The 12656-nt window shown below is 39.5% G+C and overlaps 2 long non-coding RNA genes across 50 annotated transcripts in view; one reads left to right on the top strand and one right to left on the bottom strand.

The window, feature by feature from the left end:
* Positions 1 to 12656, bottom strand: part of LOC107506203 — a 579061-nt gene that overhangs the window by 24593 nt on the left and 541812 nt on the right. For 44 of the 48 annotated variants that reach the window (XR_004954759.1, XR_004954761.1, XR_004954740.1 and 41 more), the window contains 2 exons: positions 6948 to 8583; positions 5169 to 5311 (listed from right to left, as the gene is read on the bottom strand). This is a non-coding gene — a long non-coding RNA (uncharacterized LOC107506203). Of the gene's footprint in view, positions 1 to 3126; positions 5047 to 5168; positions 5312 to 6947; positions 8584 to 12656 lie in introns of those variants that run through there. The other 4 variants (XR_004954721.1, XR_004954731.1, XR_004954719.1 and 1 more) reach the window with 3 other exon arrangements.
* LOC107501903 overlaps positions 1 to 12656 on the top strand; it is a 570942-nt gene that overhangs the window by 543893 nt on the left and 14393 nt on the right. The gene's annotated exons all lie outside the window — the stretch shown is intronic.

Genomic DNA, 12656 nt, shown 5'->3' with positions numbered 1-12656 from the left:
CACAGAGTCACACAGCTTGAAAAAGACAAAGATGAGGTTTGAACAACTTCTGCAAATGTTTCAAGATTTCCCCTGGACCTGACCTCTTGCTCTACCAAGTAATGACCCTGAATGCTAAGTATGCACAGGGTAGCATTTCTGAGAACTCAGAGGTTCTAGACAAAATAACTGAGTGAAAGTCCTGAGCTGGGGAGAAGCTCGTAACATAGGAGGGACTAAAAGAAGGTCAACAAGGCCAGAGGGGACAAATAGAGTTAAGAATTCAGCTCGATTCAGACCACACAGGTCCTGTGAACCATGGTAAGAGATTTGGTCTTTATACTGAGAGATACAGTCAGCTATGAATGGTCTTCTCTAAGATTATTATATGAGCTTGTCAGTGATTTAAGATGTCTCTAACGACCAAGTGGAGAATGGGTAAAAAAAGGGAAAGTCATTCAGTTAAATGGCTTTGACCAAAATCTAAGTAAAAATGATAATGATTTGGACTTCACTATTGCCTGTGCAGAGAGTAAGTAGCAGACTGATTAAAAAAAAGAAAAATCAACATGGCTTGGTGATTGATTAGATGGGGTAAAAGGAAGAAGATATCAGGTATTAGATCAGGATTCTAACATAAATATCTAGATAGATGGTAGAATTTATGATTCTCTTTTGATTTAAATTCTGTCTTTTAGTTCCTAGGTCATTTAAAAGAGAATATCACACTAAAGGATTCTAATTCAGAAATTTTCAATTAGTCAATCTAGACTGAATAATGTCTCAAAATACCATTGACCTTTGCCAAATCTCTGTAGATAGCATGCACATTTATTACTTTTTACCCAATATCTACCCTGGTAATCTTAGAATTGTTTTAAAAATATGAAAAATGGTTCTCTTCTAACAATTTAGAATGGTTCTAGGAACACCTGCCTGAATAAATGTATGTCATTATCTGCTCTTTTGTTGAAACAAAGCTACAAACTTTAATGACAACTTCATTAAATGGAAGAGAGGAGAATTGTTAAAAAAAAAAAAACTTTTAATGAATTTGAGGGAGACTGAAAATGAATGGAGGAAATAACAAAGTTCAGAAATTGAACAGCAAGTACCTATAAAGAGGAAAGTCTTTGAGGAGTGAGATAATTTATGTTGTAGAATGCAGAAAGTCTCAAAAAGTAACAGCACCATGTGCCATTAAATGTGAGAGTAAATAAGAGGCCCCAAACATGGAGAGTCACTGCGAGACTGAACCAGGGCTATTAGACACCAGCATAATCATGTTCCTACTTCTCATATCAGGCAAAATTTCTACCCCTTCTTCTGGTAGGAAATTCATTCTGAGAATAAATTGAATGATGGACCTTAAATTCAAGGATACTAAGTAGGTTTAGAAGAGGAAGTCGTGAAAATTAAGAACAACAAAGTGACTAACTGAAGAGATTTTCAACACCCTTCCTTTGATAGATTCCAGGATCGTGGGTGGAATTTGTCACCACCACCTGTCCCCATTCGCCACACTCTCAACATCTTTCTCAAGCATGAGATGGGTAGAGTATTCTTTGTAAAAACTAAATAGCACTTGAAAACAAACTTGTAACTACAGTTATTTGGGTATACCTCAAAGAAACAATCTGGTCTCCCTCCACGCCAACTCATTCAAAAGTGCACCAGTTGACAAATCCAACCCATGCCCACAGAGCTTCTCGTAAGCTTTATATAGCACTTCATTTTCAAGTATCAATGGACAGCCGAGGATTACCAAGAAACTAAGAAAACTCTTTCCATTTGGAACACAAAGACGAAAAGAAATAAGAAAAACAAAACAAAACAAAACGAAAAAGAAGCAGCTTAGAGGAAACACAGACAATACAGATAGAAGAAAAAAAACACTCTAATTATTATTGTCAGATAGATGAAAGGAGATGATATATCAATGGAACAAGAATGGGAAACTGTATAAAAGGATCAAATGGCTGATAAAAACTCTTTTAATTGAAATTTTTGATAGCTAAAAACAATCACTATTATATTTAAAAATTAAATTTGATGCAATCTCTCCAAAAGTAATTAAAAAGATACAGAAACAGAAAATAGGAAAGATAAAGCTGATTAATAAATCCAAAATATCCAATACCAAACAACTGGAGATTCAGAAGGAGAAAAGAAACGAAACAGAGGAGAGGAAATTATAAAAAAGAAAATGAATCGAGAAAATATATCACAATTGAAGACCGAGTGTCTCTGGAGTGCCAAGAACAATAAATGCGAAGAGATGTACGCCAAAGCACATCATCATTAAAATTCAAAATAACAGAAAAACAGAAAACTTCTAAAATTTTCAGTATAATTTAGAAGGCTCCATACTTAGATGAGAAATAGAATGGTGTTGGACTTTCAAAAGTAACACTAGAAGCTAGACATAATAGATGAATGCCTTAAAATGCTACTTAGAAATCATTTTTAATCCATAATTATTTACTCAGCAAAACAATAAGTCAAAACATGAGTGCTAAATAAAAACATATATTTATAAAACTGTACACCACATGCAAGTCCATCAAATTATCCAGAAGTAGGAGATGTAACCCAGAATAAAGATACAGAGAAGTCTCATGGTAACCTAAAAATAACAATTCCACAGTGGGATAGGAGCAGAAGGAGGCATTCTAGAGATATATCTATTTAAAGAAAATGGAAATGATGGAATATCTGATATGCTTGACCATGAGGAAAATAGTATGTAGAAAAGCTTTCTATTTGAAGGGCTTGAGAGGAGCTATTGATAGAAGAAACATAAAAACCAAGCAATCAGAAAATAACTAAAAGGAGAAAATTTACTTAAAATTAAACATGCTCACAATTTTGGACTAGTAATGAATAATACCTATTCAGAAAACTAGAAATGGTATATAATAATTTTATTATAAATTATTACATTATGCTATTGTGATGATAGCAGTAAAAAAGAAAGGAATTGGATAAGTATAATAAATCCTTATCACTAATATACAAAATCTATAGAAAATATATAAAATTGATGATCAAGAAATAATTTTGTAATAAAATAGTATGAGTTAAACTACCAGAAAAAAAAAAACATAAATATAAGTGAAAATAGATGCTTTTGGGTACAGGAACTCATCAGAGAAAAAATAAGACAGAAAAAATCTTTTAATTATAGCCATATACCATGGGTTTAGTTTATTAAAAATACAAAACACTTTAGATAAATACAAATATAAAAAGTAATTTATGAAAAACATTGGAGAAAATAGTCGAGAACTCCTTTTCTAAGCAAAATAAATTTGGCTTTTACCAACTATAACTCAACTTTAAATAATGGGACCTTTTTTCTGCGTATTTGCAATTTGAAAATGACCTTTGTATGTTTTCCTGCACTTATCAAATCCAGAATGAACTGATATCACAGATAAACAACCACAAGAGCTAATTTTCTGAAATAATCCCTAGCTGAGTTGTTTTTCTCATGAAATGATAATGGTCAGAGTGACTCTGTCTGAAATCAACCATTATCGACTATTATGTAGACTTTCTCTGGGCGGTCTTTCCAACGCAGCAAATGAGAAGCAAAGCATCCATGATAACAAAATGCTACATTTGACACTGGATCTGATGATAGTCAAAACATCATAAATGAGAATCTAAGCATGTCTGCTTAGGAAATGTTCCTCTATTGTTCTAGGAAATCCTCGTTTGGGACTTTGTGATAAAATTAGAACTTGAGTTGGATGAGGATAATGATTATATTGATGGTCAATGAATTCTTTCAATTATTTCAGAAAACTCCATCCAACATATAGACACTCTTATGTAATAATAGTAAAATGACAACTACAACAAAACAAAAATGATGGAAGTATACTAAATCTACAGAAACGAAGCTGCTAGCCAAACTAGATAAAGTGCCCTTTGGAGCCTAAAGAACACTGAGAGTTAATCATTCCATATTTACAATTTATCCAGCACTCACTATGTACCAGAAATTAGATTTGATAATGTGCAAACATTATCTCACAAAATCCCCAATTTACTGAGAAAAAAATCTAACCAGAGAAATTAAATAACTTTCCCACAATCACACAACTAAAAAAATTATTATAGAACCAGGATTCAAACCCCACTCAGTTTAAATCCAAAACCCATGCTCTTGATAGTGTGCTAGAAAAATTATTTTGCTGAAAACTTCTGGAGAATTACTTTGGAGAAATAACATGAGATGTTGCAACTACATCTAAAAAAAGGGAATGCAAACGAGCAAAGGCTTGTAAAACCAAAATTATTTGGGTTGCGTCTCCCCAAGCAGAAACTCAGTTTTGCACATATTGAGGCAAAGAAGAAGAAAGAACTAGAAGACTACTTCCATGGTCTCTGCTTTAATATTTGGTTAGCCTGTTATAAAATGAGTATTTAAACGAAATCAGAGATGGATGCAGAGAGTGAATATAAAACGCAAAATAAAGAACAGTTAGAACTGGGGACATAGAAGAGAAGAGCGAAGGGAGAGAAGGGGAGCAAGCAGAGCCCAGGCAGGACACGAATGGCACAGTCACAGAAGGAGCACCCCGCAGGCCAGGGAGCACCCCACAGGCCAGGGTCCTTACTCGCTACTTCTTTACAGAAGCCTGTGTTCCCAAGGTGCTCTGTGTAATGGAGTACTGCCATACACATTGTTTTGATTCTACACTTGATGGAATTGTAAATTACGCATGCACTTAAATCAGCAAGTTTCAGGAAACTGGGACTATTTCCACAAATAGTCACGACCCCACTGGGCTAAGTCCCGCCCAGCATGACTTTAAATAGAACATGTCAAGGACTTGGATCCTGTATTTAGTTATGTCCTTTTCTTTCCAGTTCTCCAGAGGTTTGGTGACCCCTATCATCTTTTCTTATTTGATAATAGCTGACACTATGGTTATTCTGTTTCCAAGGTCTTTCTTACCTAAATGTTCTTCTGTAGGGCATGGTACAGCAGGACACAGCGTCACTCTCCCTTACAGCCCATTGGACTGAGCCAGGCTTCTGGTCCCCACCTAACTGCTGGAAATTTTTATCAAGTATCCAGAAATTAAAAGAAAATTGGGTACACCAGCTCTAGTTATCTCTGTTTTATAAATTAGGGCTTTTTTTTTTTTTAAGTGGTAAGAAAGATGAAGCCACACCTGGTTCTGATTCTTCAGAATGCTTCACTTCAATTCATCCTCAATCACCTTTAGACAGAGATTATTCCTGCCGTTGTCAGCACAGGCAGGAATCACTGCATCTTTGGGAAGCATCAGATTCACTCCCACACAGGAACAGGGCACTGGAAAAAAACACAGGAGTTGGGTCAAAAGAACTCCATTCAACCCCCTAGCTTCTTTACTTACACAGCTCTGAGAGGCTGGGTGGTTACTTGAATTATCTTAGCTTCAGTTTCAATTTCTACAGGGGCAGTCTGGAAAATACACAAACTGATACTTTTATAAAATGTTTTATAATGAGTAAAATCCCCAGAGTTCAAGGATAGTGTCTATTTATTTATTGCTAATTCTTCCCCAGTAGATTTCCTGTTTGCGATGCCACACAAACAGGTCATCAGAATTTTTGCTTGTTTCAGTAAGTGAATGAGCTATTATAATTTTAATCTAAGGGCACAGGGAGTAAAGTTCTAGACCTGGCAAGGTAGAATTATCAACAAACATAGTAGAGCTCATTGCTGAAAAATTAGTGGTTTCTTTTTTAATTTTATTTATTTGTTTGTTTGTTTGTTTATTATAGGTGAGGCAACCCTTGGTTGACCTCACAAATTGCAAGAACCCTGTCAGCTTACAATCCCTTACAATCCCTAGTTTTTATTTTTTACACCTACAGCATCTGGTCTTCCTAGGTGGCCTCCCATCCAAGTACTAACCAGTCCTGACCCTGCTTAGCTTCTGAAATCAGACAGGATTGGGCTTATGACTGGTAATGAATTATGTATTTAGACATTAGTAAAGGGCAGGCATATTAGTTTGCTGGGGTCGCCATATAAAATACCATAGACTGATATTTCAATCTGTGGCTTAAACGACAGACATTTATTTCCTCACACTTTGGAGGCTGGACGTCCAAGATGAGAGTCTTGGCAAGTTTGCTGTGTCCTGAGGCCCCTCTCCTTGCTTGCACTGGCCACCTTCTTGCTGTGTTTTCATGTGATTTTCTTTTTCTTTTGCTTTTCCGTGCTCGTGCATTCCTGGTGTCTCATTGCAGGTCAAATTTTCTCTTATAAGGGGCAAGGGTCAGATCGGATTGGGGCCTACCCTAATGGCCTCGTTTTAATGTAATCACTTCCTGAAAGGCCCTGTCTCCAAATACAGTCACATTATGAGGTACTGGGGGTTAGGACGGCAGCATATGAATTTGGGGGAACACAGTTCAGCCCATAACATTCCATTCTTTGTCCCCTCTCCACCAAAATTCATGTCCTTCTTGCATTCAAAACACATTTACCCCCATTCCCAACAGCTAATTTTCTTAAACCTTTCCAGCATCAAATCCGAGCCTAAAATCTCATCTAAAATCATTTAAAACAAGTGTGGGTGACACTCAAGGTATGATTCACCCTGAGGCAAAATTTTTCTCCAGCTATGAACCTATGAAACCAGAGTAGTTATCTGCTTCCAAAACACCATGGTGGGACAGGCATAAGGTAGATATTCTCATTTCAAAAGAGAGAAATCAGAAAAACAAACAAAAAAGGAATCATGAAAATCTAAAACCTGCTAGGGCAGATTTTAAAGCTTGAGAATAATGCCTTTTTTGGGGGGTGAGTGGGGGGGAGGTGCTTCATGTTCTGTTCTCCATACCATGGGCAGCAACCAGACCTATTAAAGCCAAGGAGGAGGCAGCAACCTCGTCCCCTTAGCTTGTGCCCTCTGGGACTCTTGTGGCAGTGGTAGCCCGGTCAATCTCTGAATCACCTTTGGGATCATTCTTCCATTTTCCTGAAGGATAAAGTGTGTTCACAGCCACGTAGGGCTATTGATTTGTCCTGTAGAGTCTCAGGAACATGACAGCCTTTCTTCAATTCGTCTGGTCTCTGTCCCATTTGGTCCAAGCGGGCAGTGTGTCTGCTGGTATAACTCTAACTCCAACTCTATTCCAGGCTTCTGCTGAGATGGTTGATTGGATCCCACAATCTCTTTATCAAATCATTGTTCACCTCACCCTTGGCCCTCTCTCCAGAACACAATTTCTCATTTTTTGCAGGATGGATAAGCCAAGATTTTTCCAAATCTTCATGTTCTGGTTCCTTTTTGCTCCACACGTCCTTATTTATCCTTCTCCTCTCACTTTTTAGTGAAAGCAGTAAAGAGATACCAGGGCACACCTTCGACACTTCACTTAGAAATGTCCTCAGCTAAATATGTAAGCTCATCCTTCACAATGTCTACCTTCCACAATTCAGCCAAGTCCTTGCACACTTCATAACAAGGATCACCTTACCCCAGTGTCCAACAAGGTGTTTCTCATTTCCACCTGAGACATCGCCAGAAGCACCTCTGAAGTCCACATTGCTACCAGCGGTCCCTTCGAAGACATCTAGGATTTTCTAACACGCACCCCCAAACTCTCCTAGTCTCTCCCCACTACCTGTTCTGAAGCCACTTTCACAGTTTTTCGATATTATAGCGGCAACCCCCTTCCCAGCACCAAACTCTATATTAGTTTTCTAGGGCCGCCGTGCCACAGATTGGGTGGTTTGAACAACATAAATTCATTTGCTTACAGTTCTGGAGATTGGAAGTCAGAGATGAAGGAGCAGCACACAGTAGGTCTCACTTCAATAATGCATTTTGAGATAGCAATACTGTGCAAACGCTTTCTCCAGCACTTCCCACTACTCCTAGCTTCGTCTTTGCTGTAACGATCTCGAGATTGTGTAAGATGCAAGTATAATCCCAAAGAATTTGGAAATACAGCTCATTTTTCTATCTGAGGAAAATTTACAGACTTTAATGATAATGCATATTATCAACATTATCTAAAGTCTTGCTGCTTTTACTCTTGTGCATGTGAAGACCTCTTAAAGTTCTTTCTGGTGAGAACCAGAACCGATAAATAAGAAGGGTCCCATTATGGCAGGTCATCAAAGGAGGCTGGGAGGTCATCGTCAAAGGTTTTTGGGCCACGGACCCTCTAGGTAGAGCTGGTTTTCTGCAGCGCAGTCTAGCTTTCCACTGTACATATTTCCTGAAACGGATCAGGAGGCGAAGCACAGAGGGTGGGTGACTGATGGCATTCAGAGGACGTCACCACCGCGGTCCCCTCCGCGAGCAGACGCGGTCCACGGAGAAGAAACCCCGAGCCTGCGCTGCGGCTGGACGCCTCGGGCTCACGGCCTTGCTGTCTCTCTCACTCCTCGGCGGCAGTTTCCTCTTGGCTCCGTTTCAGGGCCAGAACGGCCACGGGTCACCAGCGAGAGGAGGCCTTTGATAGGTGGCCATGCCAAGCAGCGGTTTGCCACGGACGGTTTAGTTTTCAAGTACAGTTTATGAATGAAGTAAAAAAAAAAAACAAAAACAAAAAATGCTTCCATCCGATCTGCCTTTAGGTCTGTTAGTGGGAAGTTAAGCACAAAGGAAAAGAGCAATTATAAATTTAATGAAAAATACATATTTAGAAATAATGTCATGTTTCTAAGAGAATTGCTTATTGTACCTATTGGCCCCTCCTCTCTCTCTAGCCTGGTTCGCGCCCTGCTCAATCTGGAAATTACATATCCAACGTTTATGTAGCTATTTGCAGTTTCCTGGGTAAGCCGTGCTGTTTAATACCTCCGTGCCTTTACACACACTCTTTTCTTCTGAATGAATTACCTTTTCTGCTCTCTGCTTGGGTCTGATCTCGGCTATGAAGCTTTTCCTTATTTCCTTTTGCAAAACAAAACTAATAATGTCTTTCTTGTGCACTCTGTAATCATTCTCCACTGGAATAATCCTTGCTTCTTGAGCTGGGTCTATATACCTTATTGATATATGAAGGGCCCAGGGATCCCTGTGGGAAACCTGGCATAATTTATTGCTCACCAATTATTTGAAGATTTTAAGAGGAAAAAAAAAAAAAGCTATAAATTAGAACAAACAGATACACTGTGGAGAATTTTAAGATTTTCTTTCTTAAAATATCAAACAAAGATCCTTAAAAATACTTAGTTTTATGACTGTTGTTAATCATGGCTTCAGATTCTTTGACGTAGGCGATTTTTTCCCTGCACTTTTGGTGGAAATTTTTGAGAATCAGTGGTGGGAACTTCTGCGATCGCACACCTCACCTTATGTTTTATTAATTTGTTTTCATGTCTGTTACCGAAAATGCTAGAGAGCACATTTAATAAAGGAGCCGGTGTCATTCATCAGGGCATTCTTAGCATTTTTGCATATAGAACAGAACCTAATGTCTCTCAAATGAAACCAAAATGAAGCAGATAAGATTTCATCATGCATAGTAAAAAATAATGACATTAGGTAACTTAGTTAATAAACCTGTTCTGCGAAATGCTAAATGTGATACGGCAAAAGAATCAAAACAGACTGAGTTGGTTTCTAAGATGTTCATTGCACGGAAATCGCTGTTAATCAATACTTCCTTGACACTGACATTCATAACGAATAATTCGTGAAGCATTATATAGAGGTCATATTTGATTAGATCTTCTTCAGAGACTTTCAGGACGAGACATGGATAGTGGACTTAGAAATCATCTGGTCTGCGAATGGTAAACGTGCATATGCGTGTGGCCACTTTCATTTTCTGAGACCCTGGCAGACATCATTAATTAATCATGAAACTGCTTTTCACTGAGCCCGGCTACAGATGCAAAACATTTCTTAACCCATTATTCCAGGTAGGCCCAACGAGTCAATATGGTCTTGCAAGGAACATGAAATCTATCTTTTTTCCTGGCTTCCTTACTAGGATGAATTATCTTCCATGAGGTACCTCAACCCTTCCTATTAAATGCCTCAGGACAGTTCTGCTCCATCAGTGAACCAGACACGATCAGATGTGACTTACTAAACGTAGGCACAGAGTAATTTGAAACTGGAATCTGATTATAAAGATATATAGAGAAAATGGTTGGGGGAAAGAAATAAAAGACAGAAGCAATCAGTTCTCTTTGGAGAAGAAGGAAAGGAGAAAGAGACAATATGGCAATGAAGAAGTGATACTTCGATTAGACCTGGTAGGAGTGAAATCTCATGAAAGTGGCAGGATGAAAAGCCAGATAGGATTTCCAGCCAGAGGAAGCCAAGGAGGCTCAGAAGTGCGAACAACCATCACGCGAGGAAGCAATCGGAACTGTCGTGGCAAAACATACCAGGAGCGGCAGGAAAAGCGCTTTCGATTATACTCGTGATTGAAAGAAAGGAAGGAGAGGGAGAGAAAGAGAGTAAGAGGAAGGGAAGAAAGTTGTTAGAGGCATTACCATAAAGCACATCTGTGAGTATGGCATCCGTAGCTTTCTCTAGACCCAGATTCAGAGAGAAAAATGTTTGCTCAAAGTTGACCAGTTGGAACATGGTGGAGCGGGAGTTCCACATAGGTCATTCAAGTTCGAAGTCCATGCTTGTTTTCTGTCGCCACTCAGTACCTCTGGGACATGTGGACATCTTTCCAAGAGGACCAGTTTGGTGAGGACTTGGCTCTAACTGATACTGGCAAATGCCGATACATTTGCTTATAGATTATCCCTGTTGTTTTGTGTTTAAATGTCAACTGTTTGAAAGAGATAATTGCCCCCTGACTTTGGATGTTTCTCCTGCTCTGAAAGAACTTGAAAGGGTTTGTGCAAGAAGAGACAACAGATATTCACTCAGCCCAGCTGACTCCGGCTAGCACTACGTTCTTGGCAAGACACACACAATTTATTTTTCAAGCTTTTCCATTTATCAAAATATATTTAAGGATGGTCAATGTTTAATGTTTAAGTTAAGAGCAAGTGCTGGGGTATTAGAAAGATCTGGGTTTGAATCCCCATTCTGCCACTTTTTACTTGCAAAATCATTACTATGTTAATTAACTGCCCTGACATCCAAGTTTATCCTTTGTAAAATGAAGACAATCACACAACTTTGTTATGAGATTTCAATATGATCACGTGTGTAATGTTCTAACCTCGGTATCTGCTCTAGGATCTTTGTAAGTAGAAGTTATCTTTACTCTTTACCTTCACTAATCTATTATGAAGGAAAAATGGTTCCCACGCTTGCACACCTCTGTTATGAAGCAGACACAAAGCCACTGGGCAGGTTTGGAGAATTTCCCAGGATTGCTGAGGTAGAAGCGGAAAACCCCACTAGTGCACCTCTGAGTACGAGCTCTTGATTCAGAGAAGCTGCACAGGGCTCCTGGCCAATGTGTTATTTCCATCGTTTCCCTGCCCTCATCTTAAATTGCTCAATCCGTCCTCCCAGCCATGTCAGGGCCTCTGTCAGCCCCCACTAGGGTCTTTGGAGGAAAAGAAAGCAGAGCCTTTAATCAAATGACAAGTCTGCGTTCCAACCCCACAGTCGGGCTGAGCTAAGCGGATTCGCCAAGGCCATTCCCAGGTCGAAGATGGTCTGGGATTAGGAACAAGAGTCAACTAATTCAGCGCAGATACCGCTTAGTCAGAACTGGTGCTAGCTGGAGATGACAAATAAGGCCATGCCATTTGAACGGGTTACCCAGCAGTCATGGCTAGAAAAGAGATGCAGATCTGGAAAGTTTACCTGTGCTTCGGTTTGGCACTGAACTGGCAAACAAACAGTGAGAGGGGTACGCAGCAAATGAAGATGCCAGTGGGCAGACCCACAGTCTCCAGTGTCACCCTGGTTCCCCAGAGATGCACCCAGGCTCCTGGCTGAGCAGTCTGCACCGAGCGAGGGGCCATGCATCAGCGCACCTCAGAACCTCCCACTCCCTGCCTCCTGGTCCTCAAAGATCCACACTGTTGACACGATAAGGAAGCTGTGGTTGTATATTTTTGAATATGTTCCTTGCATTACTGGGATACCCAGCATCCTGGTGGGACAGGCCTGACCAAGGCCTTCCGTAAGTGCCAGCTTAGCAGTTGGCATGTCCCAGCTACACTTCGTGCTACCCAGTGACCTCTGTAGTTAGATGACTTTCGTTCAAGATCCCAGCTCAACCACTTAAGGCTGAGTATAAGCAAATACTTTAAATTACAGAGGTGGACTCCACAGGGGTAAAAAATCAGTGTGTGTGTGTGTGTGTGTGTGTGTGTGTGTGTGTGTGTGTGTGTATATATATATATATATATATATTCATCTTGAAATTGACCTTGCCTCTCCACCTTAAAAATCCTCAATAGTGCCCCATTGTTTTGTGGTGGGGAAGGGAAGGGCAATAAAGAACTTAAACTTGGCTTACAGGGTTGACACAGTCGAGGCCTTCCTGGGCCCTCTGGCCTGATTTCTGCTTATGCTCTATTCTCCGGCCTCACAAACCACCTCTTAGTCTCCTAATTACTTCTTTGTACCCACATATCCCTTCTATTCAGAATGCTTGCCTTTCTTCCTTTTCTCCTTCCTTCCTTCCTTCCTTCCTTCCTTCCTTCCTTCCTTCCTTCCTTCCTCCTTATTAACTCCAATTCATTTTCACATCTTAGGTTTATAGTTCTCCTA

Source organism: Rousettus aegyptiacus, unplaced genomic scaffold, assembly GCF_014176215.1.
Source record: "Rousettus aegyptiacus isolate mRouAeg1 unplaced genomic scaffold, mRouAeg1.p scaffold_m13_p_15, whole genome shotgun sequence".
Classification (NCBI taxonomy): Eukaryota; Metazoa; Chordata; class Mammalia; order Chiroptera; family Pteropodidae; genus Rousettus; species Rousettus aegyptiacus.
Note: the sequence above shows the minus strand (reverse complement) of the source record. Positions and strands in the feature narration are given on the sequence as shown.